This window comes from Vipera berus (genome assembly GCF_964194415.1).
Source record: "Vipera berus genome assembly, chromosome: Z".
NCBI classification, from domain to species: Eukaryota; Metazoa; Chordata; class Lepidosauria; order Squamata; family Viperidae; genus Vipera; species Vipera berus.
In genome coordinates, this window is record NC_138205.1 from 42278985 (window position 1) to 42288886 (window position 9902).

Below are 9902 nucleotides of genomic sequence, written 5' to 3' on the forward strand. Positions count from 1 at the left end.
GGACAAGCGCTGGCTCTTCGGCTTTGAAACGGAGATGAGCACCGGCCCCTAGAGTCGGAAACGACTAGCACGCACGTGCGGGGGAACCTTTACCTTTACCTTTTATCATTAAATTACTTTGCTAATAAGGAGGGTGCTTTTCTTATGAATTGTTTTGTTTCCTGTAATTACAAAGGCAAAGAGAAAAGTGTGTATGTGTATAAGTCGATAAATTGGTAAAATCCTCGTCCATTTTTTTAATGTTTAAATATGTAAACATCCTTTAAGGCAGATACTGCCTATGCACCAGTGTCATCTTTTAAAATACCTTTTTTTACTCATAGCATCATATCTGATTTAGAATTAGATAAAATGTTCATATAATTTCCTGAAAAAAGATGAAATACAAATGCGGTATAAAAAAAATAAAACATGTTATTTGTACTTGGAACTAATGGATTGGGTTCATATGACACATTTAACTTGATTAAATTAATCTGTTTTCCTGGGTTTCCATTATATATTGAATTATAAGCTAAATGTTCAGCTATATTTACACAGCATGATGTGCTTGATTGGTTTTTGCCAGATTATTAATTATCTGGACAAGTATGTTATGTTGGAAAACACTTGATTGTTTCATATTTATAAATAAATGCTGATCACATTATAGCCAGTCCTCGACTTACAACAGTTCACTTAGTGACCATTCAAAGTTATAACAGCACTGACCATTTTTCACACTTATGACTTGCAATATCCCCATGGTCACATGATCAAAATTCAGATGCTTGGTAGCTGGTCAGATTTATGACGGTTGCAGTATCCCAGGTCACGTGATCCCCTTTTGCAACCTTCTGACAAGCACAGTCAACAGGGAAGCCAGATTCATTTAACAACCATGTTACTAACTTAACAAATGCAATGATTCACTCAACAACTGTGACAAGAAAAGTCGTAAAATGGGGCAAACTTGCTTAACAAATGTTTCACTTAGCAACATAAATTTTGGGCTCAATTGTAGTCATAACTTGATAGCTACCTGTATTTGGGATAGAAACTGTATACAGAGCCCAGAAAAGGGGTAACAACCATTAAGCCAAAGAAATGAAAGGCCTGATTAAGAAAAAAATATATAAGTAAACATAATGGATCCCAATACCATTCACTATTACCTGCTTCTCTCTATCTTTCCATCCTTGCAATCCAGACCTGTTTCCATCTATTTCTGCTCATTACAGGTAATCCTTGACTTATAACAGTTTGTTTAATGATCATTTAAAGTTACAACAGTATTGAAAAAAGTGACTTACAACTGTTTTTCACACATTCCCATGGTCACTTGATCAAAATTCAGAAACTTGGCAACTGACTCATATTTATGACAATTACAGTATGATCACCTTTTGAGACCTGATAAGCAAATCAATGAAGCAAGATTCACTTAAAACCCTCTTATTAAATTAACACCTGCTGTGATTCACTTAACACATGTGGCAAGAAAGGTCATTAAATGGAGCAAAATTCACTTAACGACTCTCTCATTCAGCAATAAAAATTTGTGGTCATTAAGTTGATGACTACCTGTACTTCTTATGTTGCCTATATTAATTACATTTCTCATTGCTCTTTTCAGAACCTCATTCACCCCACTCAACCATAACATTGCCCACCTGCTCCTTTCTCCCATTTTTTCTTTCATATATTTGTTCTACAGTTTAGTTCTCATTAATTCTCTCCATACATACAAACCTTTTCAACATATTTGTTTCGAACTAGTAATGTACTTTTATAGTCAATCTATGTTTAGTCAATACCCATTCATTCATAAAACATTAATATTAGATATCATCACTGCCTTCAATTATCTATGTAAATAGGTGAGATAAAAATATCATCATCCCCTCTTCTTGCTTAACCATATACCGGTATGTTTACATACTTCAATCCCACTTTATTGAGTTTACAGTCTGTTTCTCCTAATAAATCCAATCTTTACTTCTAAATACCAAAAAAAAGTATCTTCTATACACAAATATTTGATTTTTTTTTGATAAACATAAATTTCTCACAACAGGCCATAGCTTGCCTACTATCATTCTATCAAAATTTGTGCATCTTAACATTTCTTTTGCCACTTTGCCATCTTTAGTTGTGTACTGGACTGGTACAATATTTTTCCATTTAGGTATAACTTCCAAAGGTTCACTCTGATTCTCATATGACATATAATTTCTTATCACTCTTACCGCATTTAGCAATGAAACATCTTGATATTTGTACAAAATATTTCATAATTCATGGCTATTCACATTCTCTAAGTTGGCAAATAAGGAGACTTACTTTCTACATTCATTCATTTCTTAATGAAATGCTGTAGAGCCATTTCTGATTTGCATATTCGTTGCCCAGTATGAAGTTGCATTGCACTTCCCAAATTTTCTTCCTCATCATCTCTTTTTACTTTCAATCAGAATACTGGCAAACAGCAATCCTGGCCTATTTTTAAAATTAATTTTCCTGTGGTTTCTACATTAGTTCTTGTTATCCTCATTGTAGAGACAAATAATAACAGCATTCCAAAGATCAGATACAGGTGAATATGGTCTTCATATCATGTAGAATAAATCACACTATCTCTCCAAGAGCAAAGCACTTCAATATGTGTAAATTTCTTCAGTTAATACCCTCTATATCTGCAGCAATAGATTTTTCAGCATTTTTGTAGCACTTATGAACTGCATTATTATTTTTTTGTAGATTAACATTTATAGCATTTGATTCTATTCCACTCTTCAATATATATCATTCCCATACAAATTTCCAAACTGCTTCTTCTAGAATTCATTCATATCATCCTAAATCATTTTATTTACCCTGCCAGCTGCTCCTTATTTAGTTCTCTTCACTTTTTCCCAAAACATTCTGTAAAAATTCCATCAAAATAACTTTTATCTTCCCTTTTAATCTGAAACTCCTTTTTTGATTTCATGCTTTGTAACTCTTTTCCTTTCAATTCAGTATCTTTCTATATAATTTTTGCAGTAATAATTCATAGTACTTTTTTCATGCTTCTCACTAGCATTTCCACATCGTTCTATAATTCTATAATTCTATTCTAAACAACTTCCACATCTTTCTTTTCAGATACCTAATCTGATTAAACTGTCTTCTAATTTTTCCAAACAGGACTCAAGCTTTTTCTTCTTGTGATCATTTTACTTTCACTGCAGTTTCTTTTGCTTCTGCTTTTTTCAAAACCCACTTATAATACTATCAATCCATTCATTCATGTCTCCTAGCAAAATAATCCCTTCCCATTCACATTCATTTCACAGTGTCACAGTTTTCCCCCAAAATTATATTTTGTGCTTCCATTATCTGTCTTGATTGGAACATAACATTCAGCTATCACTAATATATGGATTCCTACTTTCATGTACATCCATAATAATGTACTGTAGATGATAGCAGTTTATACTTTCTGACATTTTAAGTTTTTTCATTCAAAAGTAAACTTTCCCTCCGTGTATTAAACATTCATTCTATAAAATCAGATTACCATCATTTAGATTTTAATGCAACATTTCTTTTTTTAGTTTCATACACATATCTGCCTGTTTTTTCTGTCCTGTTCTATCCTGTCCCATCCCATCCTATCCTCCTTTACCATTTAGTACACTCCAAGTGTTACTTTTCCAAATGTATAATATAATCATCAGCAGGTGGACCCATAGATACCTTGCTTTGCATCCTTTCCACTTCAAAAACCAATTAATATTTTGATGGGGCATCTTTGAAAGTAAATAATTGTGGAAAGAAATCAGGCCTTAATCTGCAGTACAGTTAAATACAGCAATGCTTACTTAAAAGTAAATCCAGTTGAACTAATTTAATAAAACACTCAGGTACATTTGTATGGAACTGCAGTCTAATTGTTCTCAAATGAAATGTTTTAGGATTTTCATTTTAGCAATAAAAACTGAGATTGAGACTTTATGATTTCTCCTGGGCTGCCCAATAAATCCAAGATAATATGAAAGATGATTTAAACATTTCTCTGAAGCTAATGTTTCTGATATTCATTATAGGCCCATTCTTATTCTTTTTATCTCAAATTATCTTTCACTTCTGCCTAACCATTACTCTTCCCTTAAAACACACCTTTTGCAGTATCAAAATTTCCCACGTGCAGACAGACACCTGTTTATTTCCAGTGTTGGCCTCTTCACTAACAGTGGGATCTTGCTTTCAAAGTTGTCCTTCCTGGTAACAGTTGCTAGGCAGCCAAGTTAAGTTCTGTTAAAAGGAGGATCATTTTAAATGATGCTTCAGTTGATATGACTCTCAAGTGGCTGACTCCACTAGTTGCTATCCTAGTGCGCATACGATTTTCCCCCCCTTTAATGGAACTAGTTTATATGAATCATCCCTAAAAGATTTATTCAAAAATCCAATAGTAAAACAATTGAAACAGTATTTGAAGAGGTTGTGGATGCCTCTTTATTTATTTTATTGATGGGATTTATATCCCGCCCTATCTCCCGAAGGACTCAGGGCGGCTAACAACAAAACATATAATAAGTACATAAATCAAGATAAAATGAAATTGAGAACATCAGTGCAATAAAAAATTAGAGAATTTAAAAAACGAATTAAAAATACTAAATATAAATTAATTAAAATGCCTGTTAGTCTAGGTCAGCCTGGTGGAACAGGTGTGTTTTGAGGCCGCGGCGAAAGGATTGGAGGTTTTGGGCCATCCGAAGCTCAGGGGGGAGCTGATTCCATAGGGTTGGCGCTCCCACAGAGAAGGCCCTCCCCCTGGGGGTCGCCAGCCGACATTGCCTAGCTGACGGTACCCTGAGGAGGCCTTCTCTGTGTGAGCGTACTGGACGATGGGAATTTGTTCCCGGCAGCAGATGGTCCTGCAAGTATCCCGGACCTAAGCCATGTAGGGCTTTAAAGGTAAGTACCAGCACCTTAAATCTCACCCGGAGGGCAACTGGTAGCCAATGCAGCTCACGCAGGAGGGGTGTAATATGGGAGTATCGGGGAGCTCCCATCACAACCCGTGCAGCTGCATTCTGCACCAGCTGAAGCCTCCGGGTGGTCTTCAAGGGCAGCCCCATGTAGAGAGCATTACAGTAATCAATACGGGAGGTAACGAGTGCGTGGGTGACTGTACGTAGGGCATCTCGGTCCAAAAAGGGGCGCAATTGGTATATAAGACGAATCTGTGCAAATGCCCCCCTAGCCACGGCTCCAATGTGATCTTCAAAACTGAGTCGTGAATCTAGGAGGACGCCCAGATTGCGTGCTCTATCAATGGGAGGTAACATCTCTCCTCCTATAGTCAGAGATGGAACCTCTTGGACTAAACGAGATGACGGTATGTACAGCCACTCAGTCTTGGCCGGGTTGAGTCGAAGCCTGTTTTCTCCCATCCAAATCTGTACCGCTTCCAGACAACGGGACATCACATCAAGGGCATCACTGGGTTGGTTCGGGGTGGAGATGAATAGCTGGGTATCATCAGCATATTGATGATATTTCACCCCGAAGCTACGGATGATCTCTCCCAGCGGCTTCATATAGATGTTGAACAGGAGGGGCGAGAGCACCGAACCCTGAGGCACTCCACAATTAAGAGGCCTAGGGCTTGACCTCTGCCCTCCTGCCAACACCGTCTGCGAACGGTCCGAGAGGTAGGAGGAGAACCACCGCAGAACGGTGCCTCCCACTCCCAGCCCCTCAAGACGACGCAGTAAGATACCATGGTCGATGGTATCAAAAGCCGCTGATAGATCTAATAGGACCAGGACAGAGGAATAACCTCTATCTCGGGCCCGCCAGAGATCATTCACCAGCGCGACCAATACCGTCTCCGTGCTGTGCCCTGGTCTGAAACCCGATTGGTACGGATCTAGATATTCAGCTTCCTCCAGGTTCAAAGGGAGCTGTCGTGCCACCACGCTCTCAACGACCTTCGCAAGGAAGCGAAGGTTGGAGACAGGACGGAAGTTGTTTAAAACAGCTGGGTCCAGTGCTGGTTTCTTGCGGAGGGGCCTTACCACCGCCTCTTTCAAGGCAGCAGGGAAGTACCCTTCACTCAGTGAGGCATTGATAACTGCTAGGAGCCAGCCTCGTGTAACCTCCCGAGATGCATAGACTAGCCAGGAGGGACACGGGTCCAACAAACATGTGGCGGCACTTAGTTTCCCCATGATCTTGTCCACTTCATCCGGAGTCACAGGATCGAACTCTTCCCAAATGTACTCGGCCAACTTCATCGTTTTCCTCTCGTTAGATACTGCCCAGTCAGAGTCCAGACTAGCCCGAATCTGAGCAATTTTGTCCACCAGTTATTTACTAAATTCCTCAGCTCGTCTATGTAGGGGGTCCTCTCCCGTCTCTTGACTTAAAAGGGAGCGGACCACTCTAAATAGGGCGGCCGGGCGATTATCTGCGGACGCAATGAGGGTGGTGAAGTAGGCGCGCTTTGCCACCCTCATTGCCACAAGATAGGATCTAGAAAAGGATCTTAACTGTGTTCGGTCAGACTCAGACCGACTGGCTCTCCAAATGCTCTCTAGGCCCCTTCTCTGGCGCTTCATCTCCCGCAGGTCCTTGGAGAACCAAGGAGCGAGTCGGGACTTGCGCCGGGTCAGAGGCCGCAAAGGGACAACGCGGTCAAGCGCCTCCGAAGCAGCCTGTTGCCAGGCATTAACTAAGGACTCGACCGGGTTGTGGGAGAGGGAGGTGGGAATCGGTCCAAGCGCCATCTGGAATTTATCTGGGTCCATCAGGCGCCTGGGGCGGAACCACCTGGTCGGTTCCGTCTCCTGACATCGGGGGGTGATGTGACGGAGGCCCAACCGCAGGAGGTAGTGGTCTGTCCATGAAAGGGGTTGTGATGTTGGAGTAACCCCACCCAGTTCATTTAGCCACTGCCCAGAGACAAAAATAAGATCCGGCATGTTTCCTCCCTCGTGAGTTGGGTCCTGAGTAATTTGAGTCAGGTCCATGGCCGTCATGGAGGCCATGAACTCTCGGGCCACTTCTGATGCACTGCCCAGGGAAGGTAGATTAAAGTCTCCCAGTACCATAAGTTTTGGAAATTCGACCGCCAATCCTGAGATGGCGTCAGGTAGCTTGGGTAGAACCGTTGCTGTGCAGCTTGGAGAGACGTATACCAGAAGTAGGCCCAACTGACCACCAGGACCCCATCTTAAGAGGAGGGATTCACATCCGTCTATCTGAGGGGCAGTGGCTTCCCGTGGATGGAGGGTCTCTCTGATAACGACCGCCACGCCACTTCCCCTACCCTGAGCTCGAGGTTGATGTAGCACACGGAAACCTGGAGGGGATAAATCAGTCAGAGGGACCCCTCCCTCTGGGCCCAGCCAGGTTTCCGTTATGGGATGGTCAATCAATTGTTGTGGATATTTAAATTTGGATTCCTGCCCTGAGCATGTTGAACATGGCATCCAAACAATCTCTTTCAATTCTAAGTTCCTTTTCCCCCCTCTTTGTGCCTGTGAGTCAGTTTTTGACTCTTGGCAACTGACTGGGCATGTACTTGGCAAGATTTCAGAAGTGGTTTGCCATTGACTCATTAGTGCTAAGAGAGGGTTACTGGCCCAAAGTCACCCCATTGGGTTTGTGACTAAGGCAAACCTAGAGGTCATGATCTTCCAGGTTCTGCCTGATGCTTAACCTCTATATGAGACTGGTGCTATGAGGCGAGATGGCAGGCAAACAAATTTAATCAATAAAGAAATAAAAATAAATTCCAATTAATCAGGGAGAGCTTCAAGTTTCTAACCCTGCCCTGATGCTTTACTTTGGATGATATCTTTTCAAAATCTGTAATCTGTTGTACATTAGCTTGGTATCCATAAGAATGAAAGTTGATTTAGAATATTATTATTAATAACATAGCAATAACATTAGTAATAATGCTATTAATAAAATTTCTATGTTAGAAACCTATTTTTCCAAAGATAGTTGTCTTGTACACTTCAACATGGCTGAAACTTGTTGTAATAGGGAAGAATCCATTTTTTAAAAATAATAACTGTACTTTGAATTAAGCCAGATAGGAAATATCACTGGTGTCAGAATCCATTTATATCACATTTCATAATTGTATAGGTAGAACAACGTGCTATTTCTGGGGATTCTGCCATCTCTCCGAGGGGGGGGGAGAGGATGGTTACTAAAGCGATTTTCAAACAACAGGGGATGTTTTACTGGGGAAGGGAGGGGGGACAGACAGGTCTGGATTGTATCTTCATTTACAACTGAAAAGGAAAGCAATAACCATAAAACCAAGGAGAGTTCCCTTTCCCATGGAAGGACCTGACACCTAGCAACTGACGACAGCCTGACCAAATGGATGAGGGGAGGGGCTGGAATGGGAATGGTTTATATAGGATTGAAATGTAACTTTTCTCAGATTCCGTCTTGTATTCCCACAATCGATTCCATCCTAGTAAACATTTTCCTTTTGGACTAAACTTGCATCCAAGAGTTCTTATTTCCTAAGATGTGGATTGAGGTGGGTCCTGACAGTAGACGGAATCTGCTTTAAGAGTCAACCTGGAAGGGAAAACCTTACCAGGGGACTTTGCAACAAATAAAATGTCTGGCGACGAAGCAAGAGAGGAGGGAAGCCCCATGGAGGGGGAGTCTTCCCCCCAAATGGAATCCCAGAGACAATGGGAAGCTGAAGCAGCATATTCCCCCGGGGAAGAAGCGGTGGAGCAGTACGACCGAAAACCCCGGTGGTCGATGGGCGTTGGAAGGAAAAGTGAGTGGGAAAAGGCTTCGGGAGAAACGACCCTGAGGCGTAGTAACCACCAACCGGAATGGAGGCAAGAGATGGAGAGTTCCCTGCATGCCAGCGAGGAGGAGCGGATCCTGGAAAAGGCCATTGATCTGATGAAAGCAACCCTGAGTTCACTGAGGGAGGAGAGAGCTGAAAATCGCAACCGAGGCAGCGCCTGGGGACGCAACTGGAAAGGTAACGGAGGGGATCCAACACCTGAAACCCCGGGGCCATCCAATGGAACAGGAATTGCTGCCTCAGTTCTTATTTCCTAAGATGTGGATTGAGGTGGGTCCTGACAACTGGGTTTAATTAATCTGCCATCCTCGGTGAGATTAAGCTGTCAGACATCCCTTCTGTACCATATATACCCATGTATAAGTATATCTGCAGATAAGCTGACCCTCAAATATTTAATAATATTTAAATATTTCGAGGGTTGACTTATTTAAAGGTGGCACATTTTCCATAGTATTTGAACTAAAAAATATTTGTACACAGTAGTTATTTATTGAAGTTTATCATAATAAAAAATAAAGGTAATCCTCGATTTACAACAGTTCACTTAGTGACCATTCAAAGTTATAACAGCATTGACCATTTTTCACACTTATGACTGTTGCAATATCCCCATGGTCACATGATCAAAATTCAGATGCTTGGCAACTGGTCAGATTTATGACAGTTGCAGTGTCCCAAGTCACGTGATCCCCTTTTGCAACCTTCTGACAAGCACAGTCAGCAGGGAAGCCAGATTCATTTAACAACTACCGTATTTTTCGGACCATGACGCACCGGACCATAAGACGCACCCAGTTTTTAGAGCAGGAAAACAAGAAAAAAAATCTTTCTCCTTCTCTCTCTCTCCCTCCCTCTCTCTCTCTTTCTCTCCCTCCCTCTCCCATTGTCCCTTCCTTCCTTCCTTCCTTCCTTCCCTCCCTCTTTGTCCTTCCCTCTCCGCATTAGAGCAGTACCCGCGGAGGCGGCCCTGCAGCCCGGCTTTCTCTTGCAGAAAGCAAGCTGAAACGGAGTGAGGGAGATTGCCAGAAATGCGAATCGGCCGATCTCGCGCTCCTGCAAACTCCCTCGC